Source organism: Ambystoma mexicanum, chromosome 13, assembly GCF_040938575.1.
Source record: "Ambystoma mexicanum isolate Mex_15411 chromosome 13, UKY_AmexF1_1, whole genome shotgun sequence".
Classification (NCBI taxonomy): Eukaryota; Metazoa; Chordata; class Amphibia; order Caudata; family Ambystomatidae; genus Ambystoma; species Ambystoma mexicanum.
The window spans coordinates 294,257,140-294,269,993 of NC_090938.1; positions in this window are offsets into that span (position 1 = coordinate 294,257,140).

A 12,854-nucleotide genomic window follows, 5' to 3' on the forward strand; every position below is an offset into this window, starting at 1 on the left:
TCACATCATGCAATAGGAAAGGTCTCAGGTTTGGAATGGGAAGGGTTTGGATATCACATCTCTTGCAATAGTAAGGGTCTCAGGTCTGGTATTAGAAACATTGAGATATCACATCTCATGGTATAGGAAGGGTCTCAGGATTGGAATGGGAAGGAGTTGGATATCATCTCATGCTATAGGAAGGGTCTCAGGATTGGAATGGGAAGGTGTTGGATATCACTTCTTATCCTGTAGGAAGGGTCTCAGGTTTGGAATGGGAAGCATTTGGATATCACATCTCTTGCAATAGGAATGATCCAAGGTTTGGTATTAAGAGCCTTGAGATATCACATCTCATGCTATAGGAAGGGTCTCAGGATTGGAATGGGAAGGAGTTGGATATCACATCTCATGCTATAGGAAGGGTCTCAGGTTTGGTAGAAGCATTGAGATATCACATCTCATGCTATAGCAAGGGCCTCATGATTGAAATGGGAAGGAGTTGGATATCACATCTCTTGCAATAGGAAGGGTCTCAGGTTTGTTATTAGAAACATTGAGATATCACATCTCATGCCATAGGAAGGGTCTCAGGAGTGGAATCGGCAGGAGTTGGATATCACATCTCATGTTATAGGAAGTGTCTCAGGTTCGGTATTAGAAGCACTGAGATCTCAAATCCCATGCTAAATGAAGGGACGCAGGATTGGAATGGGAAGGAGTTGGATATCACATCTCATGGTGTAGGAACGGTCCGACTTTGGTATTAGAAGCAGTGAGATATCACATCTCATGGAAGGGGTTCAGGATTGGAAGGGGAAGGAGGTGGATATCATCTCGTGTTATAGGAATGATCCCAGGTTTGGTAATAAGAGCATTGAGATATCACATCTCATGCTATAGGAAGGGCCTCATGATTGGAATGGGAAGGAGTTGGATATCACATCTCATGTTATAGGAAGGGACTCAGGTTTGGTATTACAACCTGAGAGCCTTCCTATAGCATGATATGTGATATCCAAGTCCTTCCCATTCCAATCCTGAGACCCTTCCTATAACATGAGATGTGATATCCAACTCCTTCCCATTCCAACCTGAGACCCTTCCTATAGCATGAGATGGGATATCCAACTCCTTCCAAATCCAATCCCGATACCCTTCCGATAACATGAGATGTGATATCCCAATGCTTCTACCAAACCTAAGACCCATACTATGGCATGAGATGTGATATCAAACTCCTTCCCATTCTAATCCTGAGACCCTTCCTATAGCTTGAGATGTGATATCCAACTCCTTCCCATTCCAATTCTGAGACCCTTCCTATACCATGAGACTTGATATCTTAATGCTTCTAATACCAAACCTGAGACCCGTCCTATAACATATGTGATATCCAAATCCTTCCCCTTCCAAACCTTAGACCCTTCCTTTATCATGAGATGTGATATCCAACTCCTTCCCATTCCAATCTTGAGACCCTTCCGATATCATGAAATGTGATACCTCAATGCTTCTAATATCAAACTTGAGACCCTCCCTATAGCAAGAGATGTGATATCCAAGTCCTTCCCATTCCAATCCTGAGACCCTTCCTATAGCATGAGATGTGATATCTCAATGCTTCTAATACCAAACCTGAGACCCTTCCTATAACATGAGATGGGAATATCCAACTCCTTCCCATTCCAATCCTGAGACCCTTCCGATAGCAGAGATGTGATATCTCAATGCTTATACCAAACCTGAGATCCTTCCTATAACATGAGATGTGATATCCAACTCCTTCCCATTCCAATCCTGAGACACTTCCTATAGCATGAGATGTGATATCTCATGTGATAGCACCCAAGTCCTTCCCATTCCAATCCTGATTCCCTTTCGATAGCAGAGATGTGATATCTCAATGTTTATACCAAACCTGAGACCCTCCCTACGGCATGAGATGTCATATACAACTCCTTCCCATTCCAATCCTGAGACCCTTCCTATAGCATGAGATGTGATGTCTCAAAGCTTCTAATACCAAACCTGAGATCCTTCCTATAACATGAGATGTGATATCCAACTCCTTCCATTCCAATCCTGAGACCCTTCCTATAGCCTGAGATGTGATATCTCAATGCCTCTAATACCAAACCTGAGATCCTTCCTCTAACATGAAATGTGATATCCAACTCCTTCACTTTCCAAACCTGAGAGCCTATCTATAGCATGAGATGTGATATCTCAATGCCTCTAATACCAAACCTGAGATCCTTCCTCTAACATGAAATGTGATATCCAACTCCTTCACTTTCCAAACCTGAGAGCCTATCTATAGCATGAGATGTGATATCCAAGACCTTCCCATTCCAATCCTTAGACCCTTCCTACAGCATGCAATATGATATCTCAATGATTTTAATAAAAAACCTGAGACCCGTCCTATAACATGAGATGGGATATCCAACTCCTTCCCATTCCAATCCTGAGACACTTCCGATAGCAGAGATGTGATATCTCAATGTTTATACCAAACCTGAGACCCTTCCTATAACGAGATGTGATATCCAACTCCTTCCCGTTCCAAACCTGAGACCCTTCCTTTAGCATGAGATGTGATATCCAGCTCCTTCCCATTCCAATCCTGAGACACTTCCGATAGCATGAGATGTGATATCTCAATGCTTCTAATATCAAAACTGAGACCCTCCCTATAGCATGATATGTGATATCTAAGTCCTTCCCATTCAATCCTGAGACCCTTCCTATAGCATGAGATGTGATATCTCAATGCTTATCCTTGATTCCTGTAGTAAATTGATTTCCTTTGCAGGCCGACTCCTGTCACGAATGCCTTGTCTGCATGCATTCTCTCCTGGCCATTCTCTCACCGTGGCTATTTGCCTACCCCCTTCCTCTCTCAGTGGATGGACTTCTCCATCCTAGCCTCCTACCACTCAACTCCGCCTACTTGGAGAATTCAACATGAACCTGTATGCTTCCTGACCTGGACTTTTACGAGATCTGCAACTCTTCATGTCGCTGGCCCTACACACTGCAGGGAATACTCAGGATTTTCTGATCTCAGACCTCCCCCTCTGTAACCCTCTCAACAATCCTCTCCCGTGGTGATCAAGTTCTCATCTCCAAAGAAGGCTAACTGCCAGCTGTTCCTCCTCAGAGGAGTTCTCCCTTTCTGTCCCTGCTCCCTGCACCGTTTCGCGTTGCAAACACTCGCTTCCCTGCTCTCTGGTTCAGACGCCTTTCCTTCTCAGAGGCCTTCTTCCTTTCTGCCCTTTTCGCGTTGCAAGTACTCGCTTCCCAGCTCTCTGGTTTAGACGCGTGTTCCCTGCCTTCTCTCCTCTTCCCGCTGCCTTCAAATCAAAAAATGAGCTCCAAAAGATACACAGTGCTCAGAATGCTCTATAACACCCATTATTCAACATATAGCCGTAACCCGCTAGACGTATTGAAACGTGCTGTAAACTAGCAAAAACAGCTAGAAAATGTACTTTCCTCGTGTTTTTGTAAATGCTAATTCTGATGGGTTCCCATGTATGTACTGTCCGTGCGTTTGTTGTCGAATCCTGAAGTTTTTAACCACTGTTCTCCCATACAAGGGGGGGGAGTCAACGTCTACTGCTGTTCACAGGCTGAATGTATACGGCTGAAATCTTCAAGGCATTATCAGCTTTCCTGACTGTTTTGGAACGTGTATTTGTCATCTGTTAATGCAGTCGCCCTGTGTTCATCGTCCCTTCTACTTTACAGGCTGCACTCCCCTGGTGATCACATTCTCCTCTCCAGAGCAGGCTGACTACCAGCTGCTCCTCCTCATAGGCGTCCATCCTTTCTGTCCCTGCTCCCTGCACCGTTTCGCGTTGCATGTACTCGCTTCCCAGCTCTCTGGTTTAGATGCGTGTTCCCTGCCTTCTCTCCTCTTCCTACAGCCTTCCAATGAGCTCCACAAGATACAGTGTTCAGAATGCTTTATAACTCCCATTATTCAACATATAGCTGTAACCCGCTAGACGTATTGAAACGTGCTAAAAACGAGCAGAAACAGTTAGAAAATGTACATTCCTCGCATGAGAAATGATATCCAAATCCTTCCCCTTCCAAACCCGAGACCCTTCCTTTAGCATGAGATGTGATATCCAAATCCTTCCCATTTCAATCTTGAGACCCTTCCTATAACATGAGATGTGATATCCAACTCCTACCCATTCCAACCTGAGACCCTTCCTATAGCATGAGAAGGGATATCCAATTCCTTCCCAATCCAATCCTTAGACCCTTCCGATAGCAGAGATGTGATATCTCAATGCTTATACCAAACCTGAGACCCTTCCTTTAGCATGAGATGTGATATCCAAATCCTTCACATTCCAATCCTGAGACCCTTCCTATAGCATGAGATGTGATATCTCAATGCTTCTAATACAAAACCTGAGATCCTTCCTATAACATGAGATGTGATATCCAAGTCCTTCCCATTCCAATCCTGAGACCCTTCATATAACATGAGATGTGATATCCAACTCCTTCTATTCCAACCTGAGACCCTTCCTATAACATGAGACGTGATATCCAACTCCTTCCCAATCCAATCCTTAGACCCTTCCGATAGCAGAGATGTGATATCTCAATGCTTATACCAAACCTGAGACCCTTCCTATGGCATGAGATGTGATATCCAACTCCTTGCCATTCAAATCCTGAGACCCTTCCTATAGCATGAGAAGGGATATCCAACTCCTTCCCAATCCAATCCTGAGACCCTTCCGATAGCAGAGACGTGATATCTCAATGCTTCTACCAAACCTGAGACCCTTCCTTTAGCATGAGATGTGATATCCAAATCCTTCATATTCCAATCCTGAGACCCTTCCTATAGCATGAGATGTGATATCTCAATGCTTCTAATACCAAACCTGAGATCCTTCCTATAACATGAGATGTGATATCCAACTCCTTCCCATTCCAATCCTGAGACCCTTCCTATAGCATGAGATATATCTCAATACTTCTAATACCAAACGTGAGATCCTTCCGATAACATGAGATGTGATATCCAAATCCTTCCCCTTCCAAACCTGAGACCCTCCCTTTAGCATGAGATGTGAGATCCAACTCCTTCCCATTCCAATCCTGAGACCCTTCTGATAGCATGAGATGTGATATCTCAATGCTTCTAATACCAAACCTGAGATCCTTCCGAAAGCATGAGATGTGATATTTCAATGCTTCTAATACCAAACCTGAGATCCTTCCTATAACATGAGATGCGATATCCAACTCCTTCCCATTCCATTCCTGAGACCCTTCTGATAGCATGAGATGTGATATCTCAATGCCTCTAATACCAAACCTGAGATCCTACCTCTAACATGAAATGTGATATCCAACTCTTTCCCCTTCCAAACCTGAGCGCCTTCCTATAGCATGAGATGTGATATCCAAGTCCTTCCCATTCCAATCCTGAGACCCTTCCTATAGCTTGAGATGTGATATCCAACTCCTTCCCATTCCAATTCTGAGACCCTTCCTATACTCTGAGACTTGATATCTCAATGCTTCTAATACCAAACCTGAGACCCGTAATATAACATGAGATGTGATATCCAAATCCTTCCCCTTCCAAACCTTAGACCCTTCCTTTATCATGAGATGTGATATCCAACTCCTTCCCATTCCAATCCTGAGACCCTTCCGATATCATGAGATGTGATATCTCAAAGCTTCTAATATCAAACTTGAGACCCTCCCTATAGCATGAGATGTGATATCCAAGTCCTTCCCATTCCAATCCTGAGACCCTTCCTATAGCATGAGATGTGATATCTCAATGCTTCTAATACCAAACCTGAGACCCTTCCTATAACATGAGATGGGAATATCCAACTCCTTCCCATTCCAATCCTGAGACCCTTCCGATAGCAGAGATGTGATATCTCAATGCTTATACCAAACCTGAGACCCTTCCTATGGCATGAGATGTGATATCCAACTCCTTGCCATTCAAATCCTGAGACCCTTCCTATAGCATGAGAAGGGATATCCAACTCCTTCCCAATCCAATCCTGAGACCCTTCCGATAGCATGAGATGTGATATCTCAATAACAGGAGATACGTCCTATAACATGAGATATGATATCCAAATCCTTCCCCTTCCAAACCTGAGACCCTTCCTTTAGCATGAGATGTGATATCCAAATCCTTCCCATTTCAATCTTGAGACCCTTCCTATAACATGAGATGTGATATCCAACTCCTACCCATTCCAACCTGAGACCCTTCCTATAGCATGAGAAGGGATATCCAATTCCTTCCCAATCCAATCCTTAGACCCTTCCGATAGCAGAGGTGTGATATCTCAATGCTTATACCAAACCTGAGACCCTTCCTTTAGCATGAGATGTGATATCCAAATCCTTCACATTCCAATCCTGAGACCCTTCCTATAGCATGAGATGTGATATCTCAATGCTTCTAATACAAAACCTGAGATCCTTCCTATAACATGAGATGTGATATCCAAGTCCTTCCCATTCCAATCCTGAGACCCTTCCTATAACATGAGATGTGATATCCAACTCCTTCTATTCCAACCTGAGACCCTTCCTATAACATGAGACGTGATATCCAACTCCTTCCCAATCCAATCCTTAGACCCTTCCGATAGCAGAGATGTGATATCTCAATGCTTATACCAAACCTGATGACCCTTCCTATGGCATTAGATGTGATATCCAACTCCTTCCCATTCCAATCCTGAGTTCCTTCCTATAGCATGAGATGTGATATCTCAATGCTTCTATCAAACCTGATACCCTTCCTTTAGCATGAGATGTGATATTCAACTCCTTCCCATTCCAATCCTGAGACCCTTCCTATAACATGAGACGTGATATCCAACTCCTTCCCATTCCAATCCTGAGACACCTCCTATAGCAAGAGATGTGATATCCAATTCCTTCCCATTCCAATCCTGAGACCCTTTCTATAACGAGATGTGATATCCAACTCCTTCCCATTCCAACCTGAGACCCTTCCTGTAGCATGAGAAGGGAGATCCAAATCCTTCCCATTCCAATCCTGAGACCCTTCCTATACCATGAGATGTGATATCTCAATGCTTCTAATACCAAACCTGGGACCCGTCCTATAACATGAGATACGTCCTATAACATGAGATATGATATCCAAATCCTTCCCCTTCCAAACCTGAGACCCTTCCTTTAGCATGAGATGTGATATCCAAATCCTTCCCATTCCAATACTGAAACCCTTCCTATAGCATGAGATGTCATATCACAATGTTTCTAATAGAAAACCTGAGACCCTTCCTATAGCAAGAGATGTGATATCCAAATCCTTCCCATTTCAATCTTGAGACCCTTCCTATAACATGAGATGTGATATCCAACTCCTACCCATTCCAACCTGAGACCCTTCCTATAGCATGAGAAGGGATATCCAATTCCTTCCCAATCCAATACTTAGACCCTTCCGATAGCAGAGATGTGATATCTCAATGCTTCTAATACAAAACCTGAGATCCTTCCTATAACATGAGATGTGATATCCAAGTCCTTCCCATTCCAATCCTGAGACCCTTCCTATAACATGACATGTGATATCCAACTCCTTCTATTCCAACCTGAGACCCTTCCTATAGCATGAGATGGGATATCCAACTCCTTCCAAATCCAATCCTGATACCCTTCTGATAGCATGAGATGTGATATCCCAATGCTTCTACAAAACCTGAGACCCATACCATGGCATGAGATGTGATATCAAACTCCCGTCCTATACCATGAGACTTGATATCTCAATGCTTCTAATACCAAACCTGAGACCGGTCCACTAACATGAGATGTGATATCCAAATCCTTCCCCTTCCAAACCTTAGACCCTTCCTTTATCATGAGATGTGATATCCAAGTCCTTCCCATTCCGTTCCTGAGACCCTTCCTGTAGCATGAGATGTGATATCTCAATGCTTCTAATACCAAACCTGAGACCCTTCCTATAACATGAGATGTGATATCCAAATCCTTCCCATTCCAATCCTGAGACCCTTCCGATAGCAGAGATGTGATATCTCAATGCTTATACCAAACCTGAGACCCTTCCGATAGCATGAGATGTGATATCTCAATGCTTCTAATACCAAACCTCAGATCCTTCCAATCACATGAGATGTGATGTCCAAATCCTTCCCCTTCCAAACCTTAGACCCTTCCTTTATCATGAGATGTGATATCCAACTCCTTCCCATTCCAATCCTGAGACCCTTCCGATATCATGAGATGTGATATCTCAAAGCTTCTAATATCAAACTTGAGACCCTCCCTATAGCATGAGATGTGATATCCAAGTCCTTCCCATTCCAATCCTGAGACCCTTCCTATAGCATGAGATGTGATATCTCAATGCTTCTAATACCAAACCTGAGACCCTTCCTATAACATGAGATGGGAATATCCAACTCCTTCCCATTCCAATCCTGAGACCCTTCCGATAGCAGAGATGTGATATCTCAATGCTTATACCAAACCTGAGACCCTTCCTATGGCATGAGATGTGATATCCAACTCCTTGCCATTCAAATCCTGAGACCCTTCCTATAGCATGAGAAGGGATATCCAACTCCTTCCCAATCCAATCCTGAGACCCTTCCGATAGCATGAGATGTGATATCTCAATAACAGGAGATACGTCCTATAACATGAGATATGATATCCAAATCCTTCCCCTTCCAAACCTGAGACCCTTCCTTTAGCATGAGATGTGATATCCAAATCCTTCCCATTTCAATCTTGAGACCCTTCCTATAACATGAGATGTGATATCCAACTCCTACCCATTCCTACCTGAGACCCTTCCTATAGCATGAGAAGGGATATCCAATTCCTTCCCAATCCAATCCTTAGACCCTTCCGATAGCAGAGATGTGATATCTCAATGCTTATACCAAACCTGAGACCCTTCCTTTAGCATGAGATGTGATATCCAAATCCTTCACATTCCAATCCTGAGACCCTTCCTATAGCATGAGATGTGATATCTCAATGCTTCTAATACAAAACCTGAGATCCTTCCTATAACATGAGATGTGATATCCAAGTCCTTCCCATTCCAATCCTGAGACCCTTCCTATAACATGAGATGTGATATCCAACTCCTTCTATTCCAACCTGAGACCCTTCCTATAACATGAGACGTGATATCCAACTCCTTCCCAATCCAATCCTTAGACCCTTCCGATAGCAGAGATGTGATATCTCAATGCTTATACCAAACCTGATGACCCTTCCTATGGCATTAGATGTGATATCCAACTCCTTCCCATTCCAATCCTGAGTTCCTTCCTATAGCATGAGATGTGATATCTCAATGCTTCTATCAAACCTGATACCCTTCCTTTAGCATGAGATGTGATATTCAACTCCTTCCCATTCCAATCCTGAGACCCTTCCTATAACATGAGACGTGATATCCAACTCCTTCCCATTCCAATCTGAGACACCTCCTATAGCAAGAGATGTGATATCCAATTCCTTCCCATTCCAATCCTGAGACCCTTTATATAACGAGATGTGATATCCAACTCCTTCCCATTCCAACCTGAGACCCTTCCTGTAGCATGAGAAGGGAGATCCAAATCCTTCCCATTCCAATCCTGAGACCCTTCCTATACCATGAGATGTGATATCTCAATGCTTCTAATACCAAACCTGGGACCCGTCCTATAACATGAGATACGTCCTATAACATGAGATATGATATCCAAATCCTTCCCCTTCCAAACCTGAGACCCTTCCTTTAGCATGAGATGTGATATCCAAATCCTTCCCATTCCAATACTGAAACCCTTCCTATAGCATGAGATGTCATATCACAATGTTTCTAATAGAAAACCTGAGACCCTTCCTATAGCAAGAGATGTGATATCCAAATCCTTCCCATTTCAATCTTGAGACCCTTCCTATAACATGAGATGTGATATCCAACTCCTACCCATTCCAACCTGAGACCCTTCCTATAGCATGAGAAGGGATATCCAATTCCTTCCCAATCCAATACTTAGACCCTTCCGATAGCAGAGATGTGATATCTCAATGCTTCTAATACAAAACCTGAGATCCTTCCTATAACATGAGATGTGATATCCAAGTCCTTCCCATTCCAATCCTGAGACCCTTCCTATAGCATGAGATATGATATCTCAATACTTCTAATACCAAACGTGAGATCCTTCCGATAACATGAGATGTGATATCCAAATCCTTCCCCTTCCAAACCTGAGACCCTCCCTTTAGCATGAGATGTGAGATCCAACTCCTTCCCATTCCAATCCTGAGACCCTTCTGATAGCATGAGATGTGATATCTCAATGCTTCTAATACCAAACCTGAGATCCTTCCGAAAGCATGAGATGTGATATCTCAATGCTTCTAATACCAAACCTGAGATCCTTCCTATAACATGAGATGTGATATCCAACTCCTTCCCATTCCATTCCTGAGACCCTTCTGATAGCATGAGATGTGATATCTCAATGCCTCTAATACCAAACCTGAGATCCTACCTCTAACATGAAATGTGATATCCAACTCTTTCCCCTTCCAAACCTGAGCGCCTTCCTATAGCATGAGATGTGATATCCAAGTCCTTCCCATTCCAATCCTGAGACCCTTCCTATAGCTTGAGATGTGATATCCAACTCCTTCCCATTCCAATTCTGAGACCCTTCCTATACTCTGAGACTTGATATCTCAATGCTTCTAATACCAAACCTGAGACCCGTAATATAACATGAGATGTGATATCCAAATCCTTCCCCTTCCAAACCTTAGACCCTTCCTTTATCATGAGATGTGATATCCAACTCCTTCCCATTCCAATCCTGAGACCCTTCCGATATCATGAGATGTGATATCTCAAAGCTTCTAATATCAAACTTGAGACCCTCCCTATAGCATGAGATGTGATATCCAAGTCCTTCCCATTCCAATCCTGAGACCCTTCCTATAGCATGAGATGTGATATCTCAATGCTTCTAATACCAAACCTGAGACCCTTCCTATAACATGAGATGGGAATATCCAACTCCTTCCCATTCCAATCCTGAGACCCTTCCGATAGCAGAGATGTGATATCTCAATGCTTATACCAAACCTGAGACCCTTCCTATGGCATGAGATGTGATATCCAACTCCTTGCCATTCAAATCCTGAGACCCTTCCTATAGCATGAGAAGGGATATCCAACTCCTTCCCAATCCAATCCTGAGACCCTTCCGATAGCATGAGATGTGATATCTCAATAACAGGAGATACGTCCTATAACATGAGATATGATATCCAAATCCTTCCCCTTCCAAACCTGAGACCCTTCCTTTAGCATGAGATGTGATATCCAAATCCTTCCCATTTCAATCTTGAGACCCTTCCTATAACATGAGATGTGATATCCAACTCCTACCCATTCCAACCTGAGACCCTTCCTATAGCATGAGAAGGGATATCCAATTCCTTCCCAATCCAATCCTTAGACCCTTCCGATAGCAGAGGTGTGATATCTCAATGCTTATACCAAACCTGAGACCCTTCCTTTAGCATGAGATGTGATATCCAAATCCTTCACATTCCAATCCTGAGACCCTTCCTATAGCATGAGATGTGATATCTCAATGCTTCTAATACAAAACCTGAGATCCTTCCTATAACATGAGATGTGATATCCAAGTCCTTCCCATTCCAATCCTGAGACCCTTCCTATAACATGAGATGTGATATCCAACTCCTTCTATTCCAACCTGAGACCCTTCCTATAACATGAGACGTGATATCCAACTCCTTCCCAATCCAATCCTTAGACCCTTCCGATAGCAGAGATGTGATATCTCAATGCTTATACCAAACCTGATGACCCTTCCTATGGCATTAGATGTGATATCCAACTCCTTCCCATTCCAATCCTGAGTTCCTTCCTATAGCATGAGATGTGATATCTCAATGCTTCTATCAAACCTGATACCCTTCCTTTAGCATGAGATGTGATATTCAACTCCTTCCCATTCCAATCCTGAGACCCTTCCTATAACATGAGACGTGATATCCAACTCCTTCCCATTCCAATCCTGAGACACCTCCTATAGCAAGAGATGTGATATCCAATTCCTTCCCATTCCAATCCTGAGACCCTTTCTATAACGAGATGTGATATCCAACTCCTTCCCATTCCAACCTGAGACCCTTCCTGTAGCATGAGAAGGGAGATCCAAATCCTTCCCATTCCAATCCTGAGACCCTTCCTATACCATGAGATGTGATATCTCAATGCTTCTAATACCAAACCTGGGACCCGTCCTATAACATGAGATACGTCCTATAACATGAGATATGATATCCAAATCCTTCCCCTTCCAAACCTGAGACCCTTCCTTTAGCATGAGATGTGATATCCAAATCCTTCCCATTCCAATACTGAAACCCTTCCTATAGCATGAGATGTCATATCACAATGTTTCTAATAGAAAACCTGAGACCCTTCCTATAGCAAGAGATGTGATATCCAAATCCTTCCCATTTCAATCTTGAGACCCTTCCTATAACATGAGATGTGATATCCAACTCCTACCCATTCCAACCTGAGACCCTTCCTATAGCATGAGAAGGGATATCCAATTCCTTCCCAATCCAATACTTAGACCCTTCCGATAGCAGAGATGTGATATCTCAATGCTTCTAATACAAAACCTGAGATCCTTCCTATAACATGAGATGTGATATCCAAGTCCTTCCCATTCCAATCCTGAGACCCTTCCTATAACATGACATGTGATATCCAACTCCTTCTATTCCAACCTGAGACC